Source organism: Geospiza fortis, unplaced genomic scaffold, assembly GCF_000277835.1.
Source record: "Geospiza fortis unplaced genomic scaffold, GeoFor_1.0 scaffold192, whole genome shotgun sequence".
Classification (NCBI taxonomy): Eukaryota; Metazoa; Chordata; class Aves; order Passeriformes; family Thraupidae; genus Geospiza; species Geospiza fortis.
The window spans coordinates 6,277,959-6,292,560 of NW_005054315.1; the positions used below are offsets into that span (position 1 = coordinate 6,277,959).

The window sequence follows — 14,602 nt, forward strand, 5'->3', positions numbered from 1 at the left end:
TGCAACCCAAAAAGTAGCATGTACACACCAGAGGATAGTGGGGATACCGTGTGCTTTGCTTCAGCTGGTGAGACTTATTCTGCCTGTAAGAATTTTGCTGGTTTTAGCAACCATCCAGAATTATATAATTCCTCAGAAATGTGAGGTTAGGAATAGACAAGAAGAAAAATAGGGTAGTAGGTTACAAAGTATGTTTAGAGTTTGAGTCTAGCTGACAATATACATCCTTGACCTTTCACCACAGATTGCTCGCGAGGACAGAATTTCAGGTACATAGTGTAGACATCACAAAAAACTTCTGCTATATAGACACATGCATACACTACCCCTTCACCCCCACTCTACTCACACAGAGATGTACAAAGGTAATACCGCAGTTGTTCATATCTTATGACAATCATAAATGGAAATCGGTATAACAGAAGAAATCTGTTCATACTGGTGGATAGTTATGGCTAGCTGTACTTGGATATTTTCAAAGTACTCTAAACTATGGGTTATCAGACACAATCTGCTTAATTTTAGGCCTTTTCTAGCTCCAATGAAATCAATGGCAAAATTCCTACTAAATTAGGTGATGAATGTTTATCGTAAGAGAAAGTTGCATAACCATATGTATATATATACATTTTACACTGTAAAATGTCACTTAAATATTCCATACTTATCACTTGAAGCAATTTTCTTCACAAATCTGAAGAAATTCCTCCTCATAAGTTAAAAATAAAATTGGTGTGAATTATACTTTTCTGAAGACAAAATAAGAAGTTGAAAAACACCCCCTTCACAGTGGTGTACATGTGTGCATGCCCATATTTGCCTGTGTGTGTATATGTTTGCTTATATTTTTAAAAGAAATTTACTTTTATGCCTCTATCTCAGCAGACTGTCCAGCGTGAGATTAAAACATTGTCATATGCACATAAAACATGCATCCAACTGGCCAGAGTTTTCTCATCTGTTACAGATTTAAGGTTGTTAGCTTTACACATTTCAAATTTCTCAAAACCCGAAAACCAAGGAACAAGAATCGTGCACAGGAGAAAATCTCCTTTCATCACATTGGGATTATTTTTCTATCCCAGGTGCTCGAGCCTGGGCTTTCTCTCAGTCTAATTGATAACTGTCGGGCTCCTCCCCTTAACCCGCTGACTTTTGTGCGTTCCCTTCCCGGGTGACTACTGCTTCACTGTTCTACCTCATTCACTTATGGTTGACCTGGAGCTCCTGGGTTAAGCTTCCCCACTGGTATTCAACCTTGGACCTTGTTATTGTTCTACTCATCTGACCTCTGATACACTAAATTCTAACAAGGTGATCTGAAAAAAATCACTCATTTTTTTTTTCTGTGTGGTTTCATGGCTCGTCTTTTTACTGCTCTTGGCTGATGTTCTTTTCTCCACTTCAGACCACCAAGTGCTCTGCTTTAGTTTGTCAATTTATAGTGCTGTCATGGTTTCAAATGCTGTGACCATTGTGTAGAATATACTCTCCTGACCTCTGAAGCAACTTTCTGTATTTCAATTGTTAACTCATTAGGGTTTGGAAGAACAGCTGAAAAGGGAATGGCCTTTTTCCCACAATTGCTTCCAATGAGATGCTTGAAGAGTCATCACAGTCCAGGATTAAAAGAAATCAAGAGGATGCTGCTAGAAACTAACTCCAGTTATTTTTCATTCTTGCCTAAAGGAAACAAACTAAACACCTCACTGCCCCAGAATACTGGTATTGTCATCATCAGTTCACCACTAAGATTCAAGGGGAATCATATCAATAAAGCTAATAATGAAAAGATGACTCAGATTATTCTGGTTTGGATAATTCACATACTTTGCCAAAGAATTCCAAAATACAGATGAAATATATTCTTTAAACATAACTTTTTTTTTTTACTACTTTCATTGTCCTCACACAATTCTTTGTTTGCACTGGCCCTTTGTTTGGGTTCTGAGCCTTGAACTGGCTTCTCCCAATCAAGTTTTTCTAATAAATGTTGTTTTAACTCTCGCCCTTTGAAAATATCTTTTGAAGAAGAATAGAGAAGTGAATGGACAATACCAGCAAAATTTATTCTGAAGGCAGCTCCCTAAGAAGAGTGCAGTCTTAACCATATTTATTACAACCCCCCTTGTCCAACAAGGTCCTTCCCTTCTTTCTTTTCATTTAAGTGGGGAAATCACCTTGTTCAGTGAGCAAATAAAGAAGTGCTTCAGTCATTTATAGAGAATTTTATAGCGTTAATAATTTTCATACTCTGATTTTTCAGATTGATGCACACTTTTTTCTGAAGTTTCTCTGACCAACCAATTTCTAAACAGCAAAAATAGCATCTAGTTTTGCCATTTAAAAGAATTTAGCATAGTTGAGTATTTAGCAGTTCTAAACATGTAATGTCTAGTTACATGCACACAATCTAAAAGAAAGAAAAAATTTCTATCTTTTCTCCAGCATCACAGGTATTTAGATCAACCACAGATTTTGATTTCAACAGAAAAAGAAGAATAACTTTTTGGACCTCATGGGAACTGTGCTTTTAACAACATCCTTAATTTTGAGAGACTACTTGGTACAGCGTTCTCCTTGGTAGCAATAATCATGGCTGCACAGTTTTCTGATAACATGAAATACTTGAATGCATCCTTCATTTTTTTTGTGTCAGAGAATCATAATAACAAGAGCTTGCATTTTTGAAGGTCTCATCATCAAGTGTTCCAGAGTACTTTGCAAACACTAATTTAAACTTCACAATTTGCCAGAGAACAAGGCTGACTTGGGTGTATCTCTACTGATTTCACTTAGCAAGATGCAGAAATGACACATTTCCTCTAGATACTGTAATAAATTTTTATAGGTGGGTAAATTGGAGCATTGGCTAATTAATGTCCTAGCCAAAAAATACAGACTGAGTCAGTAAGACAATGAAATTTGTATTTCATATCTGGTTTTCAGCCCTCTGAATCACTTGCTAATTCTTTCATCATGCTTGATGATTTAACATTTAGCAGTTTTGCTCCATTTAAGTCCACCTGTTTCAAAAGACACTCTTGTAAACTGTCTCTAAACAATATTAGCATAAGTTTTAAATAATTAAAGCAAAGAAATTAGAGACCATTTTACCAGAATTTAAATGATCAAATAAAGAAGAAGGAATATAATCATTATAGAGTTGATGCTGCCTAAAAACTGTAAATGCATTTGACTGCTTATGTTAGACATCATTAGACTATTTACTTTAATAAAAGAGTAAAGCCAATACTATACTGCAGCTTAAATGAATTTCCCTAGAATGATATTACAGCTGCCAGATCTTCCAAAGTTGAAGATAATTTCTTTTCTGAAAAGGTAAGAAGTCTTCAAACCTTACCATTCCATTAAAAAAAAAAATTGCATGGATGCTAAAAGGATATCAAAAAGCAATTTGTGTTAGTGTTTGTACAAGCAATTGAAAAAAAACAAAAAAAAAAAAAACAAAACAAAAGGAAAAAAAAAAGCTGGCTGATTGTGTTGTGCTTCTTCTGCATCATTGTTTTTAACAGATGGTTTGCTATTACAACTGCCTTTACTTCAGTGAGACTTTATAACCCTGCAAGTTTGGGGCTTTTTTGTTTGCTTTTCTTTTTTTTCTTGGTGCTGCTGTGCACCATTTGCATTTAAAAGTTTATGCAGGTTACTTTGTTGGTGCTTTGAATCTCAGTTAATTCTGGTCTCTTATAGTATTGGGATGGTATTTACTATCTGTGCTTGCTCTGGACCAAAGGTATTTTGGTTGTAAATAGAAGGTCTTCTTTTATGAGGATGTTCACTTCACAGCTTGAGCAGTGTAATTTTTATACAGGTCTCAGCAATCAATAAAAAAGCCACAGGAGGAATGATTTATCTTGTTGGTTACAGAGACTGTCACCGAGAGAAATTGTAAAAGATCAATTTACACAACCTGGTGTGAGAACGTTATTGATATAACACGGCTGATCAGTTTCTGGTAGTCTATGGGTAGGCGGGGAGAGAGCCCTGCCCTCGGATAGGGCCACTCACCAAGATCTTAATAGACTCGCTGGTCCATAAAATGGACATGAAGCCAATGAAGGGCGAGATTCTGCGAGCGCATGGAGCACTGAGTGGCCCGCAGGAAAATGGATTGGCTCAGCTCCGATTAGTTAGTTAAGCAGTGTCATGCATCCTTTTTTTTTTCCTTGTTGCTTTTTTCTTCTTCTTCTTCCCCCTGCTCCCCCTCCTACTGTGAGAACTGTTCACTTGGAGGCTCACTGCCTTAATTACAAAGGGCCCTTTTAACTACAGGTCACAGGAGTTGGCTCACTTGACAGGAAATAAGGAAACAAGCTACCTTCCTGGAAAAAAAAAAGAAAATCAAACTTCCACTCCTCAAATTAGTTAAATGAAGCTTATCAGCACTTGTTAGTTGATCCTTTGACAGTCTGTTAATTGCAGCTGGTACATTAAGTTATGTTATAACCAGCAGGACATATGATTAAAAAATAAATAAATCTACGGATATATCACATAGCACTGTTGGTGGAAAAAACAAAGAAAAATGTTGATATTTGCTGTAAATATCACAGCACAAAAGACTATTTTCTTTCTTATTCTGTAGAATTAAATTGCATGCTAACTGAAGGGGTTCGTTTGGATCAGAAAAGGACTGCTCTATACAATGAGATTAGAAAGGTTCTCACTGCATCTTAATAAAAGCCAGCATTGGCTACTCCATCAATATAAGTGGTCTGTACCTACAGATGTTATACATGCAGCTTTTAACATACTTCTCCTGATATATGCTCTCCATTATATTCTTTTATTTACAGACAATAATTTCTTACTGTTATTACTGGAGGGAAAGAAAAGAACATAAGCAGCATTTAAGAAACCCCACGGCAGTTGTTTCTCCTTCATAGGAAGTGACTCTACAGTATAACTGCTAGGAAAAATAAAGGATCCAAAGGCACATCAAGGGGAAAAAACTGTTTTCATGCATTTAACCTGTTAATTATAGTAATCTACACTACAGTGCAAGTATTGTAACCTGGAATGGGAAATGGGTGATTGAAAGAATGAGCTGACTAAGACAAAAATGATTAAATCCACACTTTGAATGGATGATTTTCATATGTAATTTGAACTACACATTCTTAAGTTGTTTCATTTTCGCATTTCTGTACTCATTGGAACGTATCAAAGAAAGACTAGCTGAAATTAATGTTTTCTTACCTTCATCTGCCAGAGTAGTTTAAATACTTCTTGAAGACTGAAAGATGTGTTCTTCTGGACCCATAATATGTGCTTTAAGCTGTGTTTTATGCTTATTTTGAAGTAATATTTTGAAATCCTATGCATCCCAACAATTTTGCTTCTTTTTATCTGTAGAAGGACACATAAAAAGGCAAGGTTACTCTCATACCACTGAATATTCAAAGTCTCTATTAGTTATCATTGTGTTTTAATATTATTGGACTCACCAAAAGGCCTCACTGTGCTCATATTATGTCCTAAGCACAGACGTGTCACATCCCCCTCCCCTGACCCTCTGCGGGGGAACAGGGGCCCTTCGCTCCAGTTTCTTCATATCTCAAAGTCAGATTCTTTGTTCTCAAAATGGATGAGGTTCAAGTGCTGCCCCTCTTCCTATGCTTTTCTGTACTCAGATCAGAAAAGAAATAAAGCAATTATGACCAGAGTGAAGAAATGGAGCTTGCGAGTCCGAGGGAGAGGAGTGGGTGGGGGAAGGCAGTGGTGATGGCCAGATGTGCATGACAGTTAGAAGCCAGGAGTAGTGGAGAAAGGACAGAAGGGAATGTGGAGAACTCAGTATGTTCTCCATATGCTGAAATGACTTGATATTCTAAATCCATGTTTGCTAGTAATCCCTCAAGGCACACAAACTTCTGGAGTGGGTGGTAGCCCTGATTGAACTGTGGGTCCTGCTTCTTCTCAACCACGGAAAGAAGCAGCTCTCATTTCTGTGGATACCTAGAGAGGTGCAAGGACAGCCACAGTGCCTGTTGACCTGTCTTGCTCATCCTTGATTGTGTTCTAAGCTAAATTTGGTCATAAATAACCATTTATACCATGACTTCTAGTAGTGGGTGGGCAGAGAAAGAGTTGCTTTTCTCTACAGCTGCCAGGCCACTCACTGCCTCAGGCAGTCTGAAATCATTAGCCAGCTATATTCCTCCCCTGCCTTTCTCATGAGGAAGTTGGGCTCTTCCCAGAAATCAAACAAATGCTGTCCTCTGTCCCTCACATGGATGTTACCTTAGCAGAGCAAGCCTGGACATGCTGTCACTGAGCTGTCCAAGTAGAATGGTCATGTCCCTTTCTGCTGTGAATCCTTTTTTATTTCCCTTCCCTGTGTTCAGGGCTCCTGCTAAAAGAACATCATGGTCCCTGACTCAAACTCTGAAAACTCCAGTGACTATCCCTCAAATTAGTGAATTGCAGAAAAACATATTGAGGAAGTTCTTCACCAAAATTTTCCCTGATTCGCTGGAAGGGCAGCTGGTAACAACACCCTGTTGTTAAAGCCTTTCTATTATAGAAAATCCCAGTGACCTTTTATTTTGAGAATCTCTCACATTTCTGTTGTTTGTAGAAGGTGTTTGGTATTCAGCAGAGGAAATCCCTTTGGGCCACAGAAGTCTCTTCTCTTTGTCCCATAAAATTCCATTTAGGATGCAAAGTGACAGAAATTGTCATTACGCTTCTCTTATTTTTATCTCTTGGGAAAACCTTAGTAGACTCCAAACTTCAGGCCAAGATCACACTGGCACTACCAACACCAAGAGATACAGATTGAACCAGCTGAAGACAAGAAAGTGGAAAGGTAGGTGAAGAAGAGGTTGAGTCTGTGGTCTTACATTACAAAAAATTCCAAACTGAGCAGTGTCTGTCCCAAACCATCCCTAAAATACTTAGCTTAAGGGGTAGCAGTACAGACTTCTTGACATTGTAGATTCAAGATATTTTCCTCATTCACACAATGCACATAAACACACACACCCCTTTCTCAGCTAATGTGCATCTGTACACTTAAAGATCTCAACAATCCTAGCAATAGCATCCTGCACTGCAATGCAGCAGGTTCAAGACTCATGTGTAACTTCCAATGCCAGAAATAAGAAGGAGTGTAAAATAACTTCCAGCAGAGTTATCTTTAAATTAAGTTTCCTGTGGTTGCAAGAGCTTCTACTTGAGAGTTAAAAAATGCCTCTGAACCCTAATTTAGCCTCCTTTACATGAATGTGTTCTGGTGCAAATATGTGTTATATATGATCATACTACCTTTTCCAAGTGATCCTGTTTAAATCAGTATTCAGGGTGGACTGTTCAGAGGGTAGAAGAAGGTTAGCACATACAACCAAAAGGCTGATATTTTAGTCTTACATGTTTGATTTTTGCAGTCACTATTATTATTGCAGTCACCAAGTAACTATTTTCAACTAGCAGTTTGTGAACCCGGAATCTCATATGTTCTTATGCTCAGAAATAGTGTGTGCTATTCATTGAAGTCAGTATCTTAGGTCGTGTATGTCATTCCTTTGTTAAAAAATTACAGAATTTAAGCATTTTCAATAACTACCTAGAACCCATGAAAGCCACACAATCCATGCCATTAGTGTAGATTGTGAATTAAGTCACTGAAGGTGTTGCACACTCCTAATATTTTACTTATGCAGAAAGATTTTGCACAAGACTTTGCAGAAGAGTGTTCTTTGTCCTGGAACAGAGAGATTTTGCAGAAGAGTGTTCTTTGTCCTGGAATGAAAACCCAGAATTTGCTTCTTCAGCATTTAACATAGACGTGTACTGAACACTGTGCTCAGGTGTGGGTTACATCCTGGACTTACAGTTATCAGATTCTGAGATGAAACCCCCAGCTTCACACACATGCGCATATCAAGAGAACCATATTCAGCTTCAACCAAAACTTTTCATAGTGAGAGTTGTGTGAAAAATAGATTCCTAATTTAGAGGCATTTGAGACTTTAGTTTTAAAGCAATTCAGAGATCAGTAATATTTTGCTTTCAGAATTTCTCCTGATATTAGAATTATGAGATTTTTTTGAAGTCTCTCAAGGGTTTCTGAAATGAAATATGCTCTCAGGAACTTGGAAACTGGTGGGTAAAGTTGGCATTGCTCTTGCTTGCTTCCCTTCAGCTACCTCCAGAATAGCAGCAGTTCAAAGACTCATGTACAAAGCTTAAAATGTTTTTAACCTAATGGAGAAATCTTTACTAGTGTGATATAAAGGTCCTAACATCTATATTTGAAAAAACAGATTAGCTTCTTCAGTCCTTTATTATGGTAGATTTCTAGTGAAGTTATTGGTAGTACAAAAATGTGAGCCAAATTTCTAATGGCTAAATGCATGTAAAAGTTCCAGCTCAGATGGTCTTCTGCAGCATAGGGAGGTGCTGAGCATTGTGCTAAGCCTTGTGGGAACATGCCTCCTCCAAATTGCTATTTGCTTTCAGCAGGGAAAAGGCTAAGGATGTGCTGCAAATCCGCAGCCACGCCGACGCTCGGCAGCACGTGTCACACACCCGGCAGCACCGCCTCAAGCAGACAAACGGGGGCTCTGATGATTACCCCACTTCTTGCCACCTGCCAAAAAGACATAAAACTGGACACACTGGCACCAGGGCAGAAGCTCAGAAGCAGTGCTTCTTGGAGGGTTGTTCAGCTTCTCTGTGGATCTTCAGAGTGCAGAAATCAATTTTATAATTGCAGTGGATACCATGAGATCTGTATCACTACTCTTCTGGAAATGAAATGCAGGTAATGAAACCAGCTGAAATGAAGACATTACCAACTTGTGACACTTATTCATAACACACACATGAATAGAAATGTCTCAGGTGGAACTTAGGACAACTGTCAGTAACTGCTGTTCAAATCATCTGGTCTCTTTCTTTCCCCAAACAATTCATTTTCCTTTGGCAAATGCAGTTGTCGAAGCAAATTTGCATTCTGATGCAGCGTGTGCTGCCGTGTTTGTGTGCTCCTTTGCTTTATGGCATGGCTGGTGAGTTTGAGAGAGCTTTACCCAATGGAAAGTAAACTTGTTTTATGTGTTTAATTTCGGACACAATGCTTTATGCCTCAAAATTGTTTTCTCTGTTCCATTCAGGAGCCAAAGTTAGTGAGACACAGAAGGCTGCATCTGTGTTACCTCAAAAAGCGGAGTGGTATTATCCAGCTGGGTGTTCTCTGAAGGCTTTCATTTCACCAGTATCACAAACAGTGATGGCATATGGTCTTGGTGCTGGTGATGTAACTCCTGGCAGCAGTTCTGCTGCTAATGCAGAGAACTTATGGCATTTTTGTCCCCGTGTTTGCTTGCTCCCTGTTTATGTATATTTTCTTTTGAAGCTAACTTAGGTTCAAAAACCTTTTATTCAGAGAACTTGTTTTGACACCAACATTTATGCCTCTGTGATCAAAATGTTCTAACCTAGAAAATGTAGGCTTTTGGTTGGATTGTTGAGTTTTGGCTTGTTTTTATCTTGTTGTTTTAAGTTCATTTCTCTTTGAGAAAAGTCTTTTTCTGGTGCACTTGGCTGTACATAGCCAGAGTTTACAAGGTGCACTTAAATTGAAATATCAAAGAGAACTGTTGAAATGACGTGCTTGCAAAATGTGTGCAATTATCTGCTATTAACTCATCTGGAATCCTGTGATGAGCAAACTGTGATTTTCAATGTGTCATTACATTGTTGCATCAATGGGCTGTTCAATAGCTCAATTTAAAAAATACTCAAGAAATAATCATTACAAGAGGTAATCCTTCCACTTTGATTCAAATAAATCTGTTCCTACACTAGGCTGACATGACCATGGATCTCATGAGGTTTAAATGCTTTGTTTGCACTTACTTTACAGTATTTACTGCTGATTTTGCTGTTGCATGTTTTATTTTTGATAAGGCATCTTGGATTCTGTTTTCTAATTATGTAGAGAAGAATGAGGGATAATGCTACCATCACAGATTTCTTGCTTTTAGCTACAATGACACAGTGGTGTCCTTTACATAAAGTCAAAGTGCTTGTTTTGTTATGATGGTGTTACAATATTTTTATCCTATGGATAATTCTGCCTCCTCTGGTGAATATTCAGCTGCAGTTACCCTCTTCTAGCACTGAAAAGTCAGATCTGTTTTGTGTTTTCATTTGCAATTAATTTGTGTGGAAAATGGTCAGCTGTGTGCTGGACTTATTATTTTACTGTGTTCTTTTTCTGCTTAATAGACAGGTACTTTGGAAAACTTGTCTTGGAGAAAACACTGTCAAGTATTTTAAATATGTAAATATACTCCAAGTTTTCTATTCTTAACAATATCACTTTGTTTCCACTGCTTTTTGCCTTTAGAAAAGGATTCTGTAAAATGGTTTCCAAATTTCACTACTGTCAGACACTACATATTTGAACTTGATTGGCTTTTTTTTTTTCATTATGTATTCTGGAAGAACTACTTCTTGACAGGAATAATTGCAGGATTCTTTTTCTTTTCCTTTCCCAACACAGCATATTTCTACTCGCTTGTGACTTGGGACATTTTGCTATTGGCCAATTAGTTTGAAGAAGTTTGTGCTCATGTTTTAAGTTCTATATAAACTTAAAAACATTTCAGTATTCTTGCTTACCTGGTGATTTTTCTTCTAGCTAATCACTTGCAGTAACTGTAATGTATCTGAAGCAATCACGGTTTGCATATGCTGGCTCCTTCCTCTGTAACGTGTAAACATCCAATTGCTTTGGCCAGAAACAGGCTTTATTTCAGTGTGTCAGAGGATGAAAGGCATTAAGAGGCTTCTAGCAGGTGAATATGTGCCAGTGCATATGCGTGGGAAGGTACTGCTAGCAATTGTTAGGGGCGAGGAATTAGCCAGCAGTAGTTTGTGTGCTGCAGTAGGAGGGAAGAGTCAGCCTACTGAAATATGAGACAGGCAGTGGAAGGGAATCATCCAGCAGTTGCCTGTGAGCTGGAGGTTATGATAAGGTGGGTGGAAGAGAGAGAAGAAGAATGGGCAAGAGAATTAGGGGAAAAAAAAAAAGAAGGAATGCAGATGAAGAAAAAGAAGTCCAAGGAACTGAGAAAGAGCAGAAGCAGAGGTACTACACGAACTGCTTGTAGCATGAGGGGTAGCCAAAGAAAAGACAGATTAAAAAAGTCGTCTATGTTTCTAGGAGAACAAGTGCAACCAGGTAAAAACTGTAGGACAGCATGTACTATTAGCTAGCATTGCCTTTGTGTTAGAGTATATGGTGAGTTGTGAAACTGTCTGATGTAAATGATGTTGAACAGCCTACACTGATTTGGTGCAAACAGAAGATTAGACATCAGGTAAAGTGTATCAACAGGACAAAAAAATCCTGAAAAAATAAAAAGAAATTTTTCAATTCAAAATGTCACATCCTTCCAAGACATTCCTACACAGAAAAACACCATGAAATACTCCAGGCTGTCACCTTTTTAAATACTGGCGGCTCCTCAACTATTTCCTGTGTGAACACTGAGTGCACAGTAAACACAAAGAAGCCCCTTTCACTCATCCAAATGGACCAAGTGACCATGAAGATGTGTGCTATGTGTGTTTATTTGAGAAGCTGGAATAGCGTGGCTGTAAAATCACAGCCTAGCTTTCTGCATGTCATCTTTCTTGTCCAAGGTGGCAATCCCTCCACAACATAAATTACCAAGAGTTGGCCTCCCTCTGAGGGTGCTAATGGGGTGTAGGTGCAACTCTTTGAATAACAGCTCTAATGTAACGAAATAATGCAGGTGTTTGAATTGCTAAAGTACTCACAGAGGAGCTGCACTTGCCAAGAATAGGCAGAGGTACACGAACACATAATTTGTGATTGCATGAATAAATACCTGGTAGAGACCCTTTTAATAATTTACTACTGCATCCATGCAACAAATGTCTTACACTGGGAATAGCAACCAAGCATGAAATGTCAAAAAGAAAGAACTGGCTTCTCAAGAAAGCCGGTGTCTAGAAGAAAAGCGTTGCTTCTACCCATTTGTTGCTGAGCACTCTTCCCAGGCTGTAGGTAAGAAAAATTTTAGGGACTTGTCCGATTATCAAAAAATTTGGCTGCTCTGTAGTTTCAAAAGTGCCAATGCTTCATTCACCATGAAATTCAGAAAGAGGAACTCAGCTTGCCAGAGCTGTCTACCACTCCAGATTCTCACTGTGCTCACAAATATATTCCAGGGAATCATACTTTAGTCTTAATGACTACAGGGAAGAGTGGCTGAATCATTTTAGAGTCTGTAAGAAAACACACAGATTTTATGCTCTAGGGTGCTTGTTCTTGCTTAGCCCAGGCTATCAGAGAAAGATGGTTGTTTCTGTTGAGTTATGGCCATTCAGTAGTTTATATGAAGCGTATTTTATAGTCTCAGATAAATGTATAGAAATGGATGTTCCCCACAAAGTCGGCAAATGTTGCTTCTTGGAGACAGCTCCTGAAGGGACAAAGAATGGCAGCAACTTCTGCAAATATAGGCAGGGATGTCTGCAAGTCAGAGCTTCAGAAAGCAGCACAATCTGTCTTGTTGCCTGTATTTGCTTAATGAAGAAGTGGCTACTTAAATATTCGACCATTGGGTGTTACGTCTTTTTGTTTTCATAAGCATTAAGTATGTTTCTTCTCCTTCACCCCCGTTTATTTCCCTGCTGTGGAACAGCAGTGCAGTAATGTCAGGTACATTTTGGCAATCCCAGTAGAATCAGTGCCCTCATTCACAAACTGTGATTACTGTCCTGGGGAAATAAGACTGACTTATATTTGTGGACATAAAGATCTGGTAACAGTGACTAAAGCAAAGTTTAAGAAATGCATTAAAAAAAAAAAGGGTGATAGAGGGTTTTTACTTTGCTCTTGGCTTTGAAACTAGTAGAATGAAATGACTCCATTAAAAAACAAAAACTGCATAATGGTATTTCTATCTCAAAATAAATCTTACACTAGTAAGGACCACTGGTAGTGTAGTTAGAGAGGTCAAAACTTTCTAACCTCGATAGTGCAAAAAAAAAAATTAAAACAACAAGAGAATTTAAAGTTCCTTTTGGAAATAAAAGAGAAGAAGGAGCCAGAGGAGGAGGGGGAGAAACAAAAGAGAAACTCTGTCTTTCAGTTCCAATAGTTCTTGATGTTTAAAATCTCTGAAGTTTTCTTATGTGTTATGAAAAGCTACAAATTTATCTTTTGCCATTTTCCCAAGGGAAGCTGACCCAAATCCACCAGTAGCAGTTGAAAAGGTTTTTCCAAGCTTTATCAAATGGCCCCAACAGAGACCAGCTTAAAATTAAAAGCTTCCCCTACCAGAGGGAATATATGTGACTTTAATAACTGAAATGTGTTTTTACTTTCTATTACAGGGGTCAAAAGGTTTCTAAACAAACCAAATTTATCAATTATTTAGAGCTGATTTCTTCTGAAGTGGTATTTCTAAGATATTATTTGGTGGATAAATTCAATGTTCTAAGGCCAGCAGCAGCATTTTATTCATAACAAATTTCTCCTAAACTGAATTTGCTGGGGCAACTTAATTTCCACTATCGTGTTTGCACTGTGGAAATATCAACTGAAGTGTTATAGGGCCTAACTAGTGGTCTTTTCAAAGAGAAATTCCATATAAGCATGCTTATTCAGCACCACCCTGCTTGCCATTTATTGCTTAAGAAATGAACTGGTACATTGTGTCTGCAGTAGAATTTCTTTAGCTGCTGAAATATCCTTAAAAACCACAAGACACCTTTAAAGTCAGGAAACAATATCTTAAACTACATTCTCACCCTTGCAGCAAAAGAAAATAACTGTCAGAAGTTTTGTTAAAGACATTTTAAAATGAAAGAAAAGTCCTATACACAGATGTAAGTAAATGCACATTTTCTTAGCCTTCTCTGAGAAGCGAGCACTTCAGTCAGGTTGTTGCGGAAGGGAATTAACAGTAAATTTAGAAAGAGACCATTCTTAATACCTAATAGGGTCCACTGACTATGTAAATACTCTGTTTGTTATACATTAGCTAAACATACATTGGGTTTCTGCCCAAAGTCTGCCATTTGGTGCAGGGAGAAGATGTTATGGAACAGTTCATAAATTCATGTGGAGCCCTGTTAAATGAAACCAACCATCCAAGAGCTGACATTTTGCCATCTTTAAAATAGCTGCCTCTCTTACAGTAAAACGTCAGGTTTATTTATGCAGGCAAATATGAAGTAGTAATGCAATCAAGGTGCTATGAAGGGTTTTGTGTTGTTTTTTTAAGAGAAAGAATCTAACTATTAATAAATAAAAAGTCTTGAATAGCTGCTCCTTATTTATACTCAAAAAAATTTTCTTCCTGAAAAGTCACATTAAGGAGGAGTAAAAACATGATTCTGTGACCACTGAAAATGGTCCCTTTTTCTTAGCAATACATGATTTCAGAAATATGAATTATTGCTACAAATAAAGAACAAACAGGTGAAAGCTCTTCCTCTCTCTTCTGCCTCCTCTCTTTTGCCTTTGGGGCAAAAGAATTCTTCTCAAGCATAAGAGATTGGCAAAAAATGGTCAAAGTGAGCCAAATTC

At 37.9% G+C, this 14,602-nt stretch overlaps 1 long non-coding RNA gene across 1 annotated transcript in view; it reads right to left on the minus strand.

Annotated features, from left to right (window-relative positions):
• Positions 1-14,602, minus strand: part of LOC102039866 — a 119,317-nt gene that overhangs the window by 560 nt on the left and 104,155 nt on the right. Inside the window, exons 3-4 of the long non-coding RNA XR_004081648.1 lie at positions 5,472-5,647; positions 5,224-5,373 (exon numbers count right to left, since the gene is read on the minus strand). This is a non-coding gene — a long non-coding RNA (uncharacterized LOC102039866). The remainder of the gene's footprint in view (positions 1-5,223; positions 5,374-5,471; positions 5,648-14,602) is intronic.